Source organism: Cervus elaphus, chromosome 13, assembly GCF_910594005.1.
Source record: "Cervus elaphus chromosome 13, mCerEla1.1, whole genome shotgun sequence".
NCBI lineage: Eukaryota > Metazoa > Chordata > Mammalia > Artiodactyla > Cervidae > Cervus > Cervus elaphus.
Window position 1 is genome coordinate 6311109 of NC_057827.1, and position 14126 is coordinate 6325234.

At 55.7% G+C, this 14126-nt stretch overlaps 5 non-coding genes across 5 annotated transcripts; all 5 read left to right on the plus strand.

Moving 5' to 3' along the window:
• The first annotated feature begins 1838 nt into the window (after window positions 1-1838).
• On the plus strand, window positions 1839-1931 carry LOC122707189. Its single transcript, XR_006344710.1, has one exon. It is a non-coding gene; the product is annotated as a small nucleolar RNA SNORD116 (small nucleolar RNA).
• A 2639-nt stretch (window positions 1932-4570) lies between these two features.
• Window positions 4571-4663, plus strand: LOC122707170. Its single transcript, XR_006344693.1, has one exon. It is a non-coding gene; the product is annotated as a small nucleolar RNA SNORD116 (small nucleolar RNA).
• A 2648-nt stretch (window positions 4664-7311) lies between these two features.
• Window positions 7312-7404, plus strand: LOC122707171. The gene has a single exon (XR_006344694.1). It is a non-coding gene; the product is annotated as a small nucleolar RNA SNORD116 (small nucleolar RNA).
• A 2639-nt stretch (window positions 7405-10043) lies between these two features.
• Window positions 10044-10136, plus strand: LOC122707172. Its single transcript, XR_006344695.1, has one exon. It is a non-coding gene; the product is annotated as a small nucleolar RNA SNORD116 (small nucleolar RNA).
• Window positions 10137-12775: 2639 nt separating this feature from the next.
• LOC122707173 lies at window positions 12776-12868 on the plus strand. Its single transcript, XR_006344696.1, has one exon. It is a non-coding gene; the product is annotated as a small nucleolar RNA SNORD116 (small nucleolar RNA).
• Window positions 12869-14126: the final 1258 nt, after the last annotated feature.

Genomic DNA, 14126 nt, shown 5'->3' on the forward strand with positions numbered 1-14126 from the left:
GAGGTGACCTTTGTGTCCTTGGTGGCCTGCTGCCAGTAGAAGGACTCCCCAAGGGTATCTTTGGTGCCTTGAAGAGTTGCAATAAGAGAGGCCAAGCAACCAGCCCTGTGGGTTGTTATGTGGTGTGTGCACATGCCCCTTGGCCGCCATTTGTCCCCTGGGCCTGGAATTACCTAGGCTCCCTAAGGTTGGGGCCAGTCAGCCCGGCCCTGATAGCACCAATGTGTTGGCCCCCATGGCAATGGAGCATCAAGCTTGTGAGGCCCATGGTTCTGGTAGAGTTTGGTCATTGGTTGGAATAGCCAGGCTGACTGAATGTAGGAGCCAGCAGCTCCCATGGCGCTATGGCAGAGACCTGTGGCATCCAGGGTCTTCCCCTGACAGGTCTTCTGAAGTCTTCATGAAAGCATCCTTAGTGATCTGTGTGCATGCGGGTCATTTTGCCCACCGTCATCCTGTGGGTGTTCCTGCTTGAGGATTGTCCCCTGTGTGTGCCGAGGCCTTGGAGGCTTCAGATTTGGGTGAGTGACCTTGGGGCAGGATGAGTCCAATGTGGACCACGCCCTGCATTATGGGAGCTTTCTGTAGGCTGTGGTCAGTAGCCTGGTCCCTACAGGGTGTGGATGTGAGGATAATCTGGCCAGGAAAGGGACCTGTTTCTGTGGGACTGACCCCTGGATCCTGGTACGTGAGGAAGTCCAAGTCCCATCCTTACTTTTCTGTCAGAGGCCGCCCAATGAGTAGACTGACTGGCAGGAAGAGACGCATGCCTTGAATTCTGCTCCTATTCGAGGGTGCGCTGGGCCGAATCTGCCCTAGTGCCAAGTTCACCTTACTCTGTAGTTCTCTGGGAAACTTTTCTGGTTAGGGTGGAGGTGAACCTTGTGCCAAGGACCCCTGAGCTGTAGTAGTAGCTACAGTCTCAGGGTACGTGGCATTCACACAGATGCTCTGCAAGGTGTCCTTGGGCAGTCAGATTTCTGTGCTTTGGTCAGACATCATGGGTCATGGAGACTGGGAGCCTAGAGCCTACATCAACAGCCCCTCAGTGAAATTTTGCATGGGGCTGAAGGAAGATGCCAGGTGTCATCCCCCATGTCGTGGGAGGACATAGGGTCAGGGCTCCATGACGACGGCATGCGTGTTCAGACTGTAGGGCCTTTCAATGCGGGCACTGAGACTAGGCTACCTGGACATATTTCTGGACACACCCCCAAATTGCCGAGAGTGCATTACCGGGACACAGGCACTCAACCCCACATCGAATCCCCTGCCACCCATGCATGCTGAGTCAGAAAGACACCCACATGACCTTGAGCTTAATTTGCTGCACTCTTTTGAACGGTAGGTCACCAGTTGTCTGTAAGGGATGGATGTAGTTGGGTTGCAGATACAGGCCTTCCCCCAGTGAAAGCTCTGCATCAGTGTTCCTCAGTGAGAGCCCAAGTCCACATCTCAAGTGTTCCTGTGCTTTCTGTCCCCTTGTCAGGTGCAGTTGCCAGATATGGCTGTCCATGACCCAGGAGACGAAGGTCCGCCCATGAGGCGGCGACTCGAGGTGCAAGGGAGTCCGGCAAGAAGTGTGGCGGCCCAGGGTGGTGCCAGGTCTTTTTGGATCACCGAGCACGGTACGGCTTCTCCTGCCCCAAGACGTGTCGTGAATTTCAGGTTTCCTGGCACTGCCTGAGTGGCTGTACGTATGGAGGGACCGTTCCTCTTGCTGAGAAGCCTGGGGGCTCTGAGTTGCCCCTGCTGCTGGAGGACTCCCAGGTCACTGGCTCCTCCTTGGAGCGGCGCTGCCTGCCCTGTGGAGGTGGGGAGCCAGGCAGCACGTGCTCGGATCGATGACGACACCCTCTCATGCATTCCTTGGAAAATCTGAACAAAATGAATGAGAACTCACTACCGTCTCCTCATCGAAACTGAGGTCCAGCACTTTGCCTCCCTTGGGGTTGAGGGTGGGACTGGTTAGCAAGAGGGCTTCTCTGACTGCGTCACACACACGCAAGTAGGAGCCAGGTCCCCACCATTTGCGAGGCTCCCATCTGCGGGTGGGCCGTGTACAGATGTTCGAGCGGCCTTCTTGGAATGTGGGGTCCATGTTGAAGGGCACTGAGGAGCAGAAGAGGCATCCGGCTTGTCCAGTGGTGGTAGGTGTCGCAGTAAATCCTGACATCGGACAGTGAGTTCTTCTCTCAGAGCGGTGCATTTTGTCCTGGTTCCTGCTGCAAGTGTGCTAATTGGGGCTCTCGTGATGTCGATTGTGACGCAAGGAAGCTTCTTTGGTGTCTGATTGGAGGCCCAGGTGAGATCTGAGGCCCTGCCCATTGCGGCCCTTTGGGTTGGTGAGATTGCTGAGTACGCTGTGGGCTGCAGCGGCTGCAGAGACCTAGGGGAACGGTGGCAGTTGTGAAAGTTAATAGGCCTCATTTCTGCCCTTGGCAGTTCCTGAGTTGCAAGTCCTGTCACATGCTTGAGTCTTGGAGGTCGCCATGGACTGTGTTGTGGTCACAGGCCTGCATTGCTCCTGCAGGTTGACCAGAGCCCCAGAGGCGAATGGTTGGGCAGGTGAGGAAAAGCGCAGTGTGATTGCCTGGGATGTTATGTCTGCTGAGGCTGCAGGCACTGTCGTTCTGTTCTCACTGATACATAGTGTGGTCCTTTTGAAGCTGCCCTCAGCTGGGTACAGAGGAGAGGGCATTGCTTGTGCCTGGGAGGCTCAGTGAGAGGTGACCTTTGTGTCCTTGGTGGCCTGCTGCCAGTAGAAAGACTCCCCAAGTGTATCTTTGGTGCCTTGAAGAGTTGCAATAAGAGAGGCCAAGCAACCAGCCCTGTGGGTTGTTATGTGGTGGGTGCACATGCCCCATGGCCGCCATTTGTCCCCTGGGCCTGGAATTACCTAGGCTCCCTAAGGTTGGGTCCAGTCAGCCGGCCCTGATAGCACCAATGTGTTGGCCCCCTGGCAATGGAGCATCAAGCTTGGAGGCCCATGGTTCTGGTAGAGTTTGGTCATTGGTTGGAATAGCCAGGCTGACTGAATGTAGGAGCCAGCAGCTCCCATGGTGCTATGGCAGAGACCTGTGGCATCCAGGGTCTTCCCCTGACAGGTCTTCTGAAGTCTTCATGAAAGCATCCTTAGTGATCTGTGTGCACGCGGTCATTTTGCCCACCGTCATCCTGTGGGTGTTCCTGCTTGAGGATTGTCCCTGTGTGTGCCGAGGCCTTGGAGGCTTCAGATTTGGGTGAGTGACCCTTGGGGCAGGATGAGTCCAATGTGGACCACGCTCTGCATTATGGGAGCTTTCTGTAGGCTGTGGTCAGTAGCCTGGTCCCTACAGGGTGTGGATGTGAGGATAATCTGGCCAGGAAAGGGACCAGTTTCTTTGGGACTGACCCCTGGATCCTGGTACGTGAGGAAGTCCAAGTCCCATCCTTACTTTCTGTCAGAGGCCGCCCAATGAGTAGACTGACTGGCAGGAAGAGACGCATGCCTTGAATTCTGCTCCTATTCGAGGGTGCGCTGGGCCGAATCTGCCCTAGTGCCAAGTTCACCTTACTCTGTAGTTCTCTGGGAAACTTTTCTGGTTAGGGTGGAGGTGAACCTTGTGCCAAGGACCCCTGAGCTGTAGTAGTAGCTACAGTCTCAGGGTACGTGGCATTCACACAGATGCTCTGCAAGGTGTCCTTGGGCAGTCAGATTTCTGTGCTTTGGTCAGACATCATGGGTCATGGAGACTGGGAGCCTAGAGCCTACGTCAACAGCCCCTCAGTGAAATTTTGCATGGGGCTGAAGGAAGATGCCAGGTGTCATCCCCCGTGTCGTGGGAGGACAGGAGGTGAGGGCTCCATGACGACGGCATGGGTGTTCAGAATGTAGGGCCTTCCAATGCAGGCACTGAGACTTTGCTACCTGGGCATATTTCTGGACACACCCCCAAATTGCCGAGAGTTCATTCTTGTTGGTACACCGGGACACAGGCACTCAACCCCACATCGAATCCCCTGCCACCCATGCATGCTGAGTCAGAAAGACATCCACATGACCTTGAGCTTAATTTGCTGCACTCTTTTGAACGGTAGGTCACCAGTTGTCTGTAAGGGATGGATGTAGTTGGGTTGAAGATACAGGCCTTCCCCCAGTGAAAGCTCTGCATCAGTGTTCCTCAGTGAGAGCCCAAGTCCACATCTCAAGTGTTCCTGTGCTTTCTGTCCCCTTGTCAGGTGCAGTTGCCAGATATGGCTGTCCATGACCCAGGAGACGAAGGTCCGCCCATGAGGCGGCGGCTCGAGGTGCAAGGGAGTCCGGCAAGAAGTGTGGCGGCCCAGGGTGGTGCCAGGTCTTTTTGGATCACCAAGCACGGTACGGCTTCTCCTGCCCCAAGACGTGTCGTGAATTTCAGGTTTCCTGGCACTGCCTGAGTGGCTGTACGTATGGAGGGACCATTCCTCTTGCTGAGAAGCCTGGGGGCTCTGAGTTGCCCCTGCTGCTGGAGGACTCCCAGGTCACTGGCTCCTCCTTGGAGCGGCGCTGCCTGCCCTGTGGAGGTGGGAAGCCAGCCAGCACGTGCTCGGATCGATGACGACACCCTCTCATGCATTCCTTGGAAAATCTGAACAAAATGAGTGAGAACTCACTACCGTCTCCTCATCGAAACTGAGGTCCAGCACGTTGCCTCCCTTGGGGTTAAGGGTGGGACTGTTTAGCAAGAGGGCTTCTCTGACTGCGTCACACACACGCAAGTAGGAGCCAGGTCCCCACCATTTGCGAGGCTCCCATCTGCGGGTGGGCCGTGTACAGATGTTCGAGCGGCCTTCTTGGAATGTGGGGTCCATGTTGAAGGGCACTGAGGAGCAGAAGAGGCATCCGGCTTGTCCAGTGGTGGTAGGTGTCGCAGTAGATCCTGGCATCGGACAGTGAGTTCTTCTCTCAGAGCGGTGCATTTTGTCCTGGTTCCTGCTGCAAGTGTGCTAATTGGGGCTCTCGTGATGTCGATTGTGACGCAAGGAAGCTTCTGTGGTGTCTGATTGGAGGCCCAGGTGAGATCTGAGGCCCTCGCCACTGTGGCCCTTTGGGTTGGTGAGATTGCTGAGTACCCTGTGGGCTGCAGCGGCTGCAGCGGCTGCAGAGACCTAGGGGAACGGTGGCAGTTGTGAAAGTTAATAGGCCTCATTTCTGCCCTTGGCAGTTCCTGAGTTGCAAGTCCTGTCACATGCTTGAGTCTTGGAGGTCGCCATGGACTGTGTTGTGGTCACAGGCCTGCATTGCTCCTGCAGGTTGACCAGAGCCCCAGAGGAGAATGGTTGGGCAGGTGAGGAAAAGCGCAGTGTGATTGCCTGGGATGTTATGTCTGCTGAGGCTGCAGGCACTGTCGTTCTGTTCTCACTGATACATAGTGTGGTCCTTTTGAAGCTGCCCTCAGCTGGGTACAGAGGAGAGGGCATTGCTTGTGCCTGGGAGGCTCAGTGAGAGGTGACCTTTGTGTCCTTGGTGGCCTGCTGCCAGTAGAAGGACTCCCCAAGGGTATCTTTGGTGCCTTGAAGAGTTGCAATAAGAGAGGCCAAGCAACCAGCCCTGTGGGTTGTTATGTGGTGGGTGCACATGCCCCATGGCCGCCATTTGTCCCCTGGGCCTGGAATTACCTAGGCTCCCTAAGGTTGGGGCCAGTCAGCCGGCCCTGATAGCACCAATGTGTTGGCCCCCTGGCAATGGAGCATCAGGCTTGGAGGACCATGGTTCTGGTAGAGTTTGGTCATTGGTTGGAATAGCCAGGCTGACTGAATGTAGGAGCCAGCAGCCCCCATGGCGCTATGGCAGAGACCTGTGGCATCCAGGGTCTTCCCCTGACAGGTCTTCTGAAGTCTTCATGAAAGCATCCTTAGTGATCTGTGTGCACGCGGTCATTTTGCCCACCGTCATCCTGTGGGTGTTCCTGCTTGAGGATTGTCCCTGTGTGTGCCGAGGCCTTGGAGGCTTCAGATTTGGGTGAGTGACCCTTGGGGCAGGATGAGTCCAATGTGGACCACGCCCTGCATTATGGGAGCTTTCTGTAGGCTGTGGTCAGTAGCCTGGTCCCTACAGGGTGTGGATGTGAGGATAATCTGGCCAGAAAAGGGACCAGTTTCTATGGGACTGACCCCTGGATCCTGGTACGTGAGGAAGTCCAAGTCCCATCCTTACTTTCTGTCAGAGGCCGCCCAATGAGTAGACTGACTGGCAGGAAGAGACGCATGCCTTGAATTCTGCTCCTATTCGAGGGTGCGCTGGGCCGAATCTGCCCTAGTGCCAAGTTCACCTTACTCTGTAGTTCTCTGGGAAACTTTTCTGGTTAGGGTGGAGGTGAACCTTGTGCCAAGGACCCCTGAGCTGTAGTAGTAGCTACAGTCTCAGGGTACGTGGCATTCACACAGATGCTCTGCAAGGTGTCCTTGGGCAGTCAGATTTCTGTGCTTTGGTCAGACATCATGGGTCATGGAGACTGGGAGCCTAGAGCCTACGTCAACAGCCCCTCAGTGAAATTTTGCATGGGGCTGAAGGAAGATGCCAGGTGTCATCCCGCATGTCGTGGGAGGACAGGAGGTCAGGGCTCCATGACGACGGCATGCGTGTTCAGACTGTAGGGCCTTTCAATGCGGGCACTGAGACTAGGCTACCTGGACATATTTCTGGACACACCCCCAAATTGCCGAGAGTGCATTCTTGTTGGTACACCAGGACACAGGCACTCAACCCCACATCGAATCCCCTGCCACCCATGCATGCTGAGTCAGAAAGACATCCACATGACGTTGAGCTTAATTTGCTGCACTCTTTTGAACGGTAGGTCACCAGTTTTCTGTAAGGGATGGATGTAGTTGGGTTGCAGATACAGGCCTTCCCCCAGTGAAAGCTCTGCATCAGTGTTCCTCAGTGAGAGCCCAAGTCCACATCTCAAGTGTTCCTGTGCTTTCTGTCCCCTTGTCAGGTGCAGTTGCCAGATATGGCTGTCCATGACCCAGGAGACGAAGGCCCGCCCATGAGGCGGCGGCTCGAGGTGCAAGGGAGTCCGGCAAGAAGTGTGGCGGCCCAGGGTGGTGCCAGGTCTTTTTGGATCACCGAGCACGGTACGGCTTCTCCTGCCCCAAGACGTGTCGTGAATTTCAGGTTTCCTGGCACTGCCTGAGTGGCTGTACGTATGGAGGGACCGTTCCTCTTGCTGAAAAGCCTGGGGGCTCTGAGTTGCCCCTGCTGCTGGAGGACTCCCAGGTCACTGGCTCCTCCTTGGAGCGGCGCTGCCTGCCCTGTGGAGGTGGGGAGCCAGGCAGCACGTGCTCGGATCGATGACGACACCCTCTCATGCATTCCTTGGAAAATCTGAACAAAATGAGTGAGAACTCACTACCGTCTCCTCATCGAAACTGAGGTCCAGCACGTTGCCTCCCTTGGGGTTGAGGGTGGGACTGATTAGCAAGAGGGCTTCTCTGACTGCGTCACACACACGCAAGTAGGAGCCAGGTCCCCACCATTTGCGAGGCTCCCATCTGCGGGTGGGCCGTGTACAGATGTTCGAGCGGCCTTCTTGGAATGTGGGGTCCATGGTGAAGGGCACTGAGGAGCAGAAGAGGCATCCGGCTTGTCCAGTGGTGGTAGGTGTCGCAGTAGATCCTGGCATCGGACAGTGAGTTCTTCTCTCAGAGCGGTGCATTTTGTCCTGGTTCCTGCTGCAAGTGTGCTAATTGGGGCTCTCGTGATGTCGATTGTGACGCAAGGAAGCTTCTGTGGTGTCTGATTGGAGGCCCAGGTGAGATCTGAGGCCCTCGCCATTGCGGCCCTTTGGGTTGGTGAGATTGCTGAGTACCCTGTGGGCTGCAGCGGCTGCAGAGACCTAGGGGAACGGTGGCAGTTGTGAAAGTTAATAGGCCTCATTTCTGCCCTTGGCAGTTCCTGAGTTGCAAGTCCTGTCACATGCTTGAGTCTTGGAGGTCGCCATGGACTGTGTTGTGGTCACAGGCCTGCATTGCTCCTGCAGGTTGACCAGAGCCCCAGAGGAGAATGGTTGGGCAGGTGAGGAAAAGCGCAGTGTGATTGCCTGGGATGTTATGTCTGCTGAGGCTGCAGGCACTGTCGTTCTGTTCTCACTGATACATAGTGTGGTCCTTTTGAAGCTGCCCTCAGCTGGGTACAGAGGAGAGGGCATTGCTTGTGCCTGGGAGGCTCAGTGAGAGGTGACCTTTGTGTCCTTGGTGGCCTGCTGCCAGTAGAAGGACTCCCCAAGGGTATCTTTGGTGCCTTGAAGAGTTGCAATAAGAGAGGCCAAGCAACCAGCCCTGTGGGTTGTTATGTGGTGTGTGCACATGCCCCTTGGCCGCCATTTGTCCCCTGGGCCTGGAATTACCTAGGCTCCCTAAGGTTGGGGCCAGTCAGCCGGCCCTGATAGCACCAATGTGTTGGCCCCCTGGCAATGGAGCATCAAGCTTGGAGGCCCATGGTTCTGGTAGAGTTTGGTCATTGGTTGGAATAGCCAGGCTGACTGAATGTAGGAGCCAGCAGCTCCCATGGTGCTATGGCAGAGACCTGTGGCATCCAGGGTCTTCCCCTGACAGGTCTTCTGAAGTCTTCATGAAAGCATCCTTAGTGATCTGTGTGCACGCGGTCATTTTGCCCACCGTCATCCTGTGGGTGTTCCTGCTTGAGGATTGTCCCTGTGTGTGCCGAGGCCTTGGAGGCTTCAGATTTGGGTGAGTGACCCTTGGGGCAGGATGAGTCCAATGTGGACCACGCCCTGCATTATGGGAGCTTTCTGTAGGCTGTGGTCAGTAGCCTGGTCCCTACAGGGTGTGGATGTGAGGATAATCTGGCCAGGAAAGGGACCTGTTTCTGTGGGACTGACCCCTGGATCCTGGTACGTGAGGAAGTCCAAGTCCCATCCTTACTTTCTGTCAGAGGCCGCCCAATGAGTAGACTGACTGGCAGGAAGAGACGCATGCCTTGAATTCTGCTCCTATTCGAGGGTGCGCTGGGCCGAATCTGCCCTAGTGCCAAGTTCACCTTACTCTGTAGTTCTCTGGGAAACTTTTCTGGTTAGGGTGGAGGTGAACCTTGTGCCAAGGACCCCTGAGCTGTAGTAGTAGCTACAGTCTCAGGGTACGTGGCATTCACACAGATGCTCTGCAAGGTGTCCTTGGGCAGTCAGATTTCTGTGCTTTGGTCAGACATCATGGGTCATGGAGACTGGGAGCCTAGAGCCTACGTCAACAGCCCCTCAGTGAAATTTTGCATGGGGCTGAAGGAAGATGCCAGGTGTCATCCCCCATGTCGTGGGAGGACAGGAGGTCAGGGCTCCATGACGACGGCATGCGTGTTCAGACTGTAGGGCCTTTCAATGCGGGCACTGAGACTAGGCTACCTGGACATATTTCTGGACACACCCCCAAATTGCCGAGAGTGCATTCTTGTTGGTACACCAGGACACAGGCACTCAACCCCACATTGAATCCCCTGCCACCCATGCATGCTGAGTCAGAAAGACATCCACATGACGTTGAGCTTAATTTGCTGCACTCTTTTGAACGGTAGGTCACCAGTTTTCTGTAAGGGATGGATGTAGTTGGGTTGCAGATACAGGCCTTCCCCCAGTGAAAGCTCTGCATCAGTGTTCCTCAGTGAGAGCCCAAGTCCACATCTCAAGTGTTCCTGTGCTTTCTGTCCCCTTGTCAGGTGCAGTTGCCAGATATGGCTGTCCATGACCCAGGAGACGAAGGCCCGCCCATGAGGCGGCGGCTCGAGGTGCAAGGGAGTCCGGCAAGAAGTGTGGCGGCCCAGGGTGGTGCCAGGTCTTTTTGGATCACCGAGCACGGTACGGCTTCTCCTGCCCCAAGACGTGTCGTGAATTTCAGGTTTCCTGGCACTGCCTGAGTGGCTGTACGTATGGAGGGACCGTTCCTCTTGCTGAGAAGCCTGGGGGCTCTGAGTTGCCCCTGCTGCTGGAGGACTCCCAGGTCACTGGCTCCTCCTTGGAGCGGCGCTGCCTGCCCTGTGGAGGTGGGGAGCCAGGCAGCACGTGCTCGGATCGATGACGACACCCTCTCATGCATTCCTTGGAAAATCTGAACAAAATGAGTGAGAACTCACTACCGTCTCCTCATCGAAACTGAGGTCCAGCACGTTGCCTCCCTTGGGGTTGAGGGTGGGACTGGTTAGCAAGAGGGCTTCTCTGACTGCGTCACACACACGCAAGTAGGAGCCAGGTCCCCACCATTTGCGAGGCTCCCATCTGCGGGTGGGCCGTGTACAGATGTTCGAGCGGCCTTCTTGGAATGTGGGGTCCATGGTGAAGGGCACTGAGGAGCAGAAGAGGCATCCGGCTTGTCCAGTGGTGGTAGGTGTCGCAGTAGATCCTGGCATCGGACAGTGAGTTCTTCTCTCAGAGCGGTGCATTTTGTCCTGGTTCCTGCTGCAAGTGTGCTAATTGGGGCTCTCGTGATGTCGATTGTGACGCAAGGAAGCTTCTGTGGTGTCTGATTGGAGGCCCAGGTGAGATCTGAGGCCCTCGCCATTGCGGCCCTTTGGGTTGGTGAGATTGCTGAGTACCCTGTGGGCTGCAGCGGCTGCAGAGACCTAGGGGAACGGTGGCAGTTGTGAAAGTTAATAGGCCTCATTTCTGCCCTTGGCAGTTCCTGAGTTGCAAGTCCTGTCACATGCTTGAGTCTTGGAGGTCGCCATGGACTGTGTTGTGGTCACAGGCCTGCATTGCTCCTGCAGGTTGACCAGAGCCCCAGAGGAGAATGGTTGGGCAGGTGAGGAAAAGCGCAGTGTGATTGCCTGGGATGTTATGTCTGCTGAGGCTGCAGGCACTGTCGTTCTGTTCTCACTGATACATAGTGTGGTCCTTTTGAAGCTGCCCTCAGCTGGGTACAGAGGAGAGGGCATTGCTTGTGCCTGGGAGGCTCAGTGAGAGGTGACCTTTGTGTCCTTGGTGGCCTGCTGCCAGTAGAAGGACTCCCCAAGGGTATCTTTGGTGCCTTGAAGAGTTGCAATAAGAGAGGCCAAGCAACCAGCCCTGTGGGTTGTTATGTGGTGTGTGCACATGCCCCTTGGCCGCCATTTGTCCCCTGGGCCTGGAATTACCTAGGCTCCCTAAGGTTGGGGCCAGTCAGCCGGCCCTGATAGCACCAATGTGTTGGCCCCCTGGCAATGGAGCATCAAGCTTGGAGGCCCATGGTTCTGGTAGAGTTTGGTCATTGGTTGGAATAGCCAGGCTGACTGAATGTAGGAGCCAGCAGCTCCCATGGTGCTATGGCAGAGACCTGTGGCATCCAGGGTCTTCCCCTGACAGGTCTTCTGAAGTCTTCATGAAAGCATCCTTAGTGATCTGTGTGCACGCGGTCATTTTGCCCACCGTCATCCTGTGGGTGTTCCTGCTTGAGGATTGTCCCTGTGTGTGCCGAGGCCTTGGAGGCTTCAGATTTGGGTGAGTGACCCTTGGGGCAGGATGAGTCCAATGTGGACCACGCCCTGCATTATGGGAGCTTTCTGTAGGCTGTGGTCAGTAGCCTGGTCCCTACAGGGTGTGGATGTGAGGATAATCTGGCCAGGAAAGGGACCTGTTTCTGTGGGACTGACCCCTGGATCCTGGTACGTGAGGAAGTCCAAGTCCCATCCTTACTTTCTGTCAGAGGCCGCCCAATGAGTAGACTGACTGGCAGGAAGAGACGCATGCCTTGAATTCTGCTCCTATTCGAGGGTGCGCTGGGCCGAATCTGCCCTAGTGCCAAGTTCACCTTACTCTGTAGTTCTCTGGGAAACTTTTCTGGTTAGGGTGGAGGTGAACCTTGTGCCAAGGACCCCTGAGCTGTAGTAGTAGCTACAGTCTCAGGGTACGTGGCATTCACACAGATGCTCTGCAAGGTGTCCTTGGGCAGTCAGATTTCTGTGCTTTGGTCAGACATCATGGGTCATGGAGACTGGGAGCCTAGAGCCTACGTCAACAGCCCCTCAGTGAAATTTTGCATGGGGCTGAAGGAAGATGCCAGGTGTCATCCCCCATGTCGTGGGAGGACAGGAGGTCAGGGCTCCATGACGACGGCATGGGTGTTCAGACTGTAGGGCCTTCCAATGCGGGCACTGAGACTTTGCTACCTGGGCATATTTCTGGACACACCCCCAACTTGCCGAGAGTGCATTCTTGTTGGTACACCGGGACACAGGCACTCAACCCCACATCGAATCCCCTGCCACCCATGCATGCTGAGTCAGAAAGACATCCACATGACGTTGAGCTTAATTTGCTGCACTCTTTTGAACGGTAGGTCACCAGTTGTCTGTAAGGGATGGATGTAGTTGGGTTGCAGATACAGGCCTTCCCCCAGTGAAAGCTCTGCATCAGTGTTCCTCAGTGAGAGCCCAAGTCCACATCTCAAGTGTTCCTGTGCTTTCTGTCCCCTTGTCAGGTGCAGTTGCCAGATATGGCTGTCCATGACCCAGGAGACGAAGGTCCGCCCATGAGGCGGCGGCTCGAGGTGCAAGGGAGTCCGGCAAGAAGTGTGGCGGCCCAGGGTGGTGCCAGGTCTTTTTGGATCACCGAGCACGGTACGGCTTCTCCTGCCCCAAGACGTGTCGTGAATTTCAGGTTTCCTGGCACTGCCTGAGTGGCTGTATGTATGGAGGGACCGTTCCTCTTGCTGAGAAGCCTGGGGGCTCTGATTTGCCCCGGCTGCTGGAGGACTCCCAGGTCACTGGCTCCTCCTTGGAGCGGCACTGCCTGCCCTGTGGAGGTGGGGAGCCAGCCAGCACGTGCTCGGATCGATGACGACACCCTCTCATGCATTCCTTGGAAAATCTGAACAAAATGAGTGAGAACTCACTACCGTCTCCTCATCGAAACTGAGGTCCAGCACGTTGCCTCCCTTGGGGTTGAGGGTGGGACTGGTTAGCAAGAGGGCTTCTCTGACTGCGTCACACACACGCAAGTAGGAGCCAGGTCCCCACCATTTGCGAGGCTCCCATCTGCGGGTGGGCCGTGTACAGATGTTCGAGCGGCCTTCTTGGAATGTGGGGTCCATGGTGAAGGGCACTGAGGAGCAGAAGAGGCATCCCGCTTGTCCAGTGGTGGTAGGTGTCGCAGTAGATCCTGGCATCGGACAGTGAGGTCTTCTCTCAGAGCGGTGCATTTTGTCCTGGTTCCTGCTGCAAGTGTGCTAATTGGGGCTCTCGTGATGTCGATTGTGACGCAAGGAAGCTTCTGTGGTGTCTGATTGGAGGCCCAGGTGAGATCTGAGGCCCTCGCCATTGCGGCCCTTTGGGTTGGTGAGATTGCTGAGTACCCTGTGGGCTGCAGCGGCTGCAGAGACCTAGGGGAACGGTGGCAGTTGTGAAAGTTAATAGGCCTCATTTCTGCCCTTGGCAGTTCCTGAGTTGCAAGTCCTGTCACATGCTTGAGTCTTGGAGGTCGCCATGGACTGTGTTGTGGTCACAGGCCTGCATTGCTCCTGCAGGTTGACCAGAGCCCCAGAGGAGAATGGTTGGGCAGGTGAGGAAAAGCGCAGTGTGATTGCCTGGGATGTTATGTCTGCTGAGGCTGCAGGCACTGTCGTTCTGTTCTCACTGATACATAGTGTGGTCCTTTTGAAGCTGCCCTCAGCTGGGTACAGAGGAGAGGGCATTGCTTGTGCCTGGGAGGCTCAGTGAGAGGTGACCTTTGTGTCCTTGGTGGCCTGCTGCCAGTAGAAGGACTCCCCAAGGGTATCTTTGGTGCCTTGAAGAGTTGCAATAAGAGAGGCCAAGCAACCAGCCCTGTGGGTTGTTATGTGGTGTGTGCACATGCCCCTTGGCCGCCATTTGTCCCCTGGGCCTGGAATTACCTAGGCTCCCTAAGGTTGAGGCCAGTCAGCCGGCCCTGATAGCACCAATGTGTTGGCCCCGTGGCAATGGAGCATCAAGCTTGGAGGCCCATGGTTCTGGTGGAGTTTGGTCATTGGTTGGAATACCCAGGCTGACTCAATGTAGGAGCCAGCAGCTCCCATGGCGCTATGGCAGAGACCTGTGGCATCCAGGGTCTTCCCCTGACAGGTCTTCTGAAGTCTTCATGAAAGCATCCTTAGTGATCTGTGTGCACGCGGTCATTTTGCCCACCGTCATCCTGTGGGTGTTC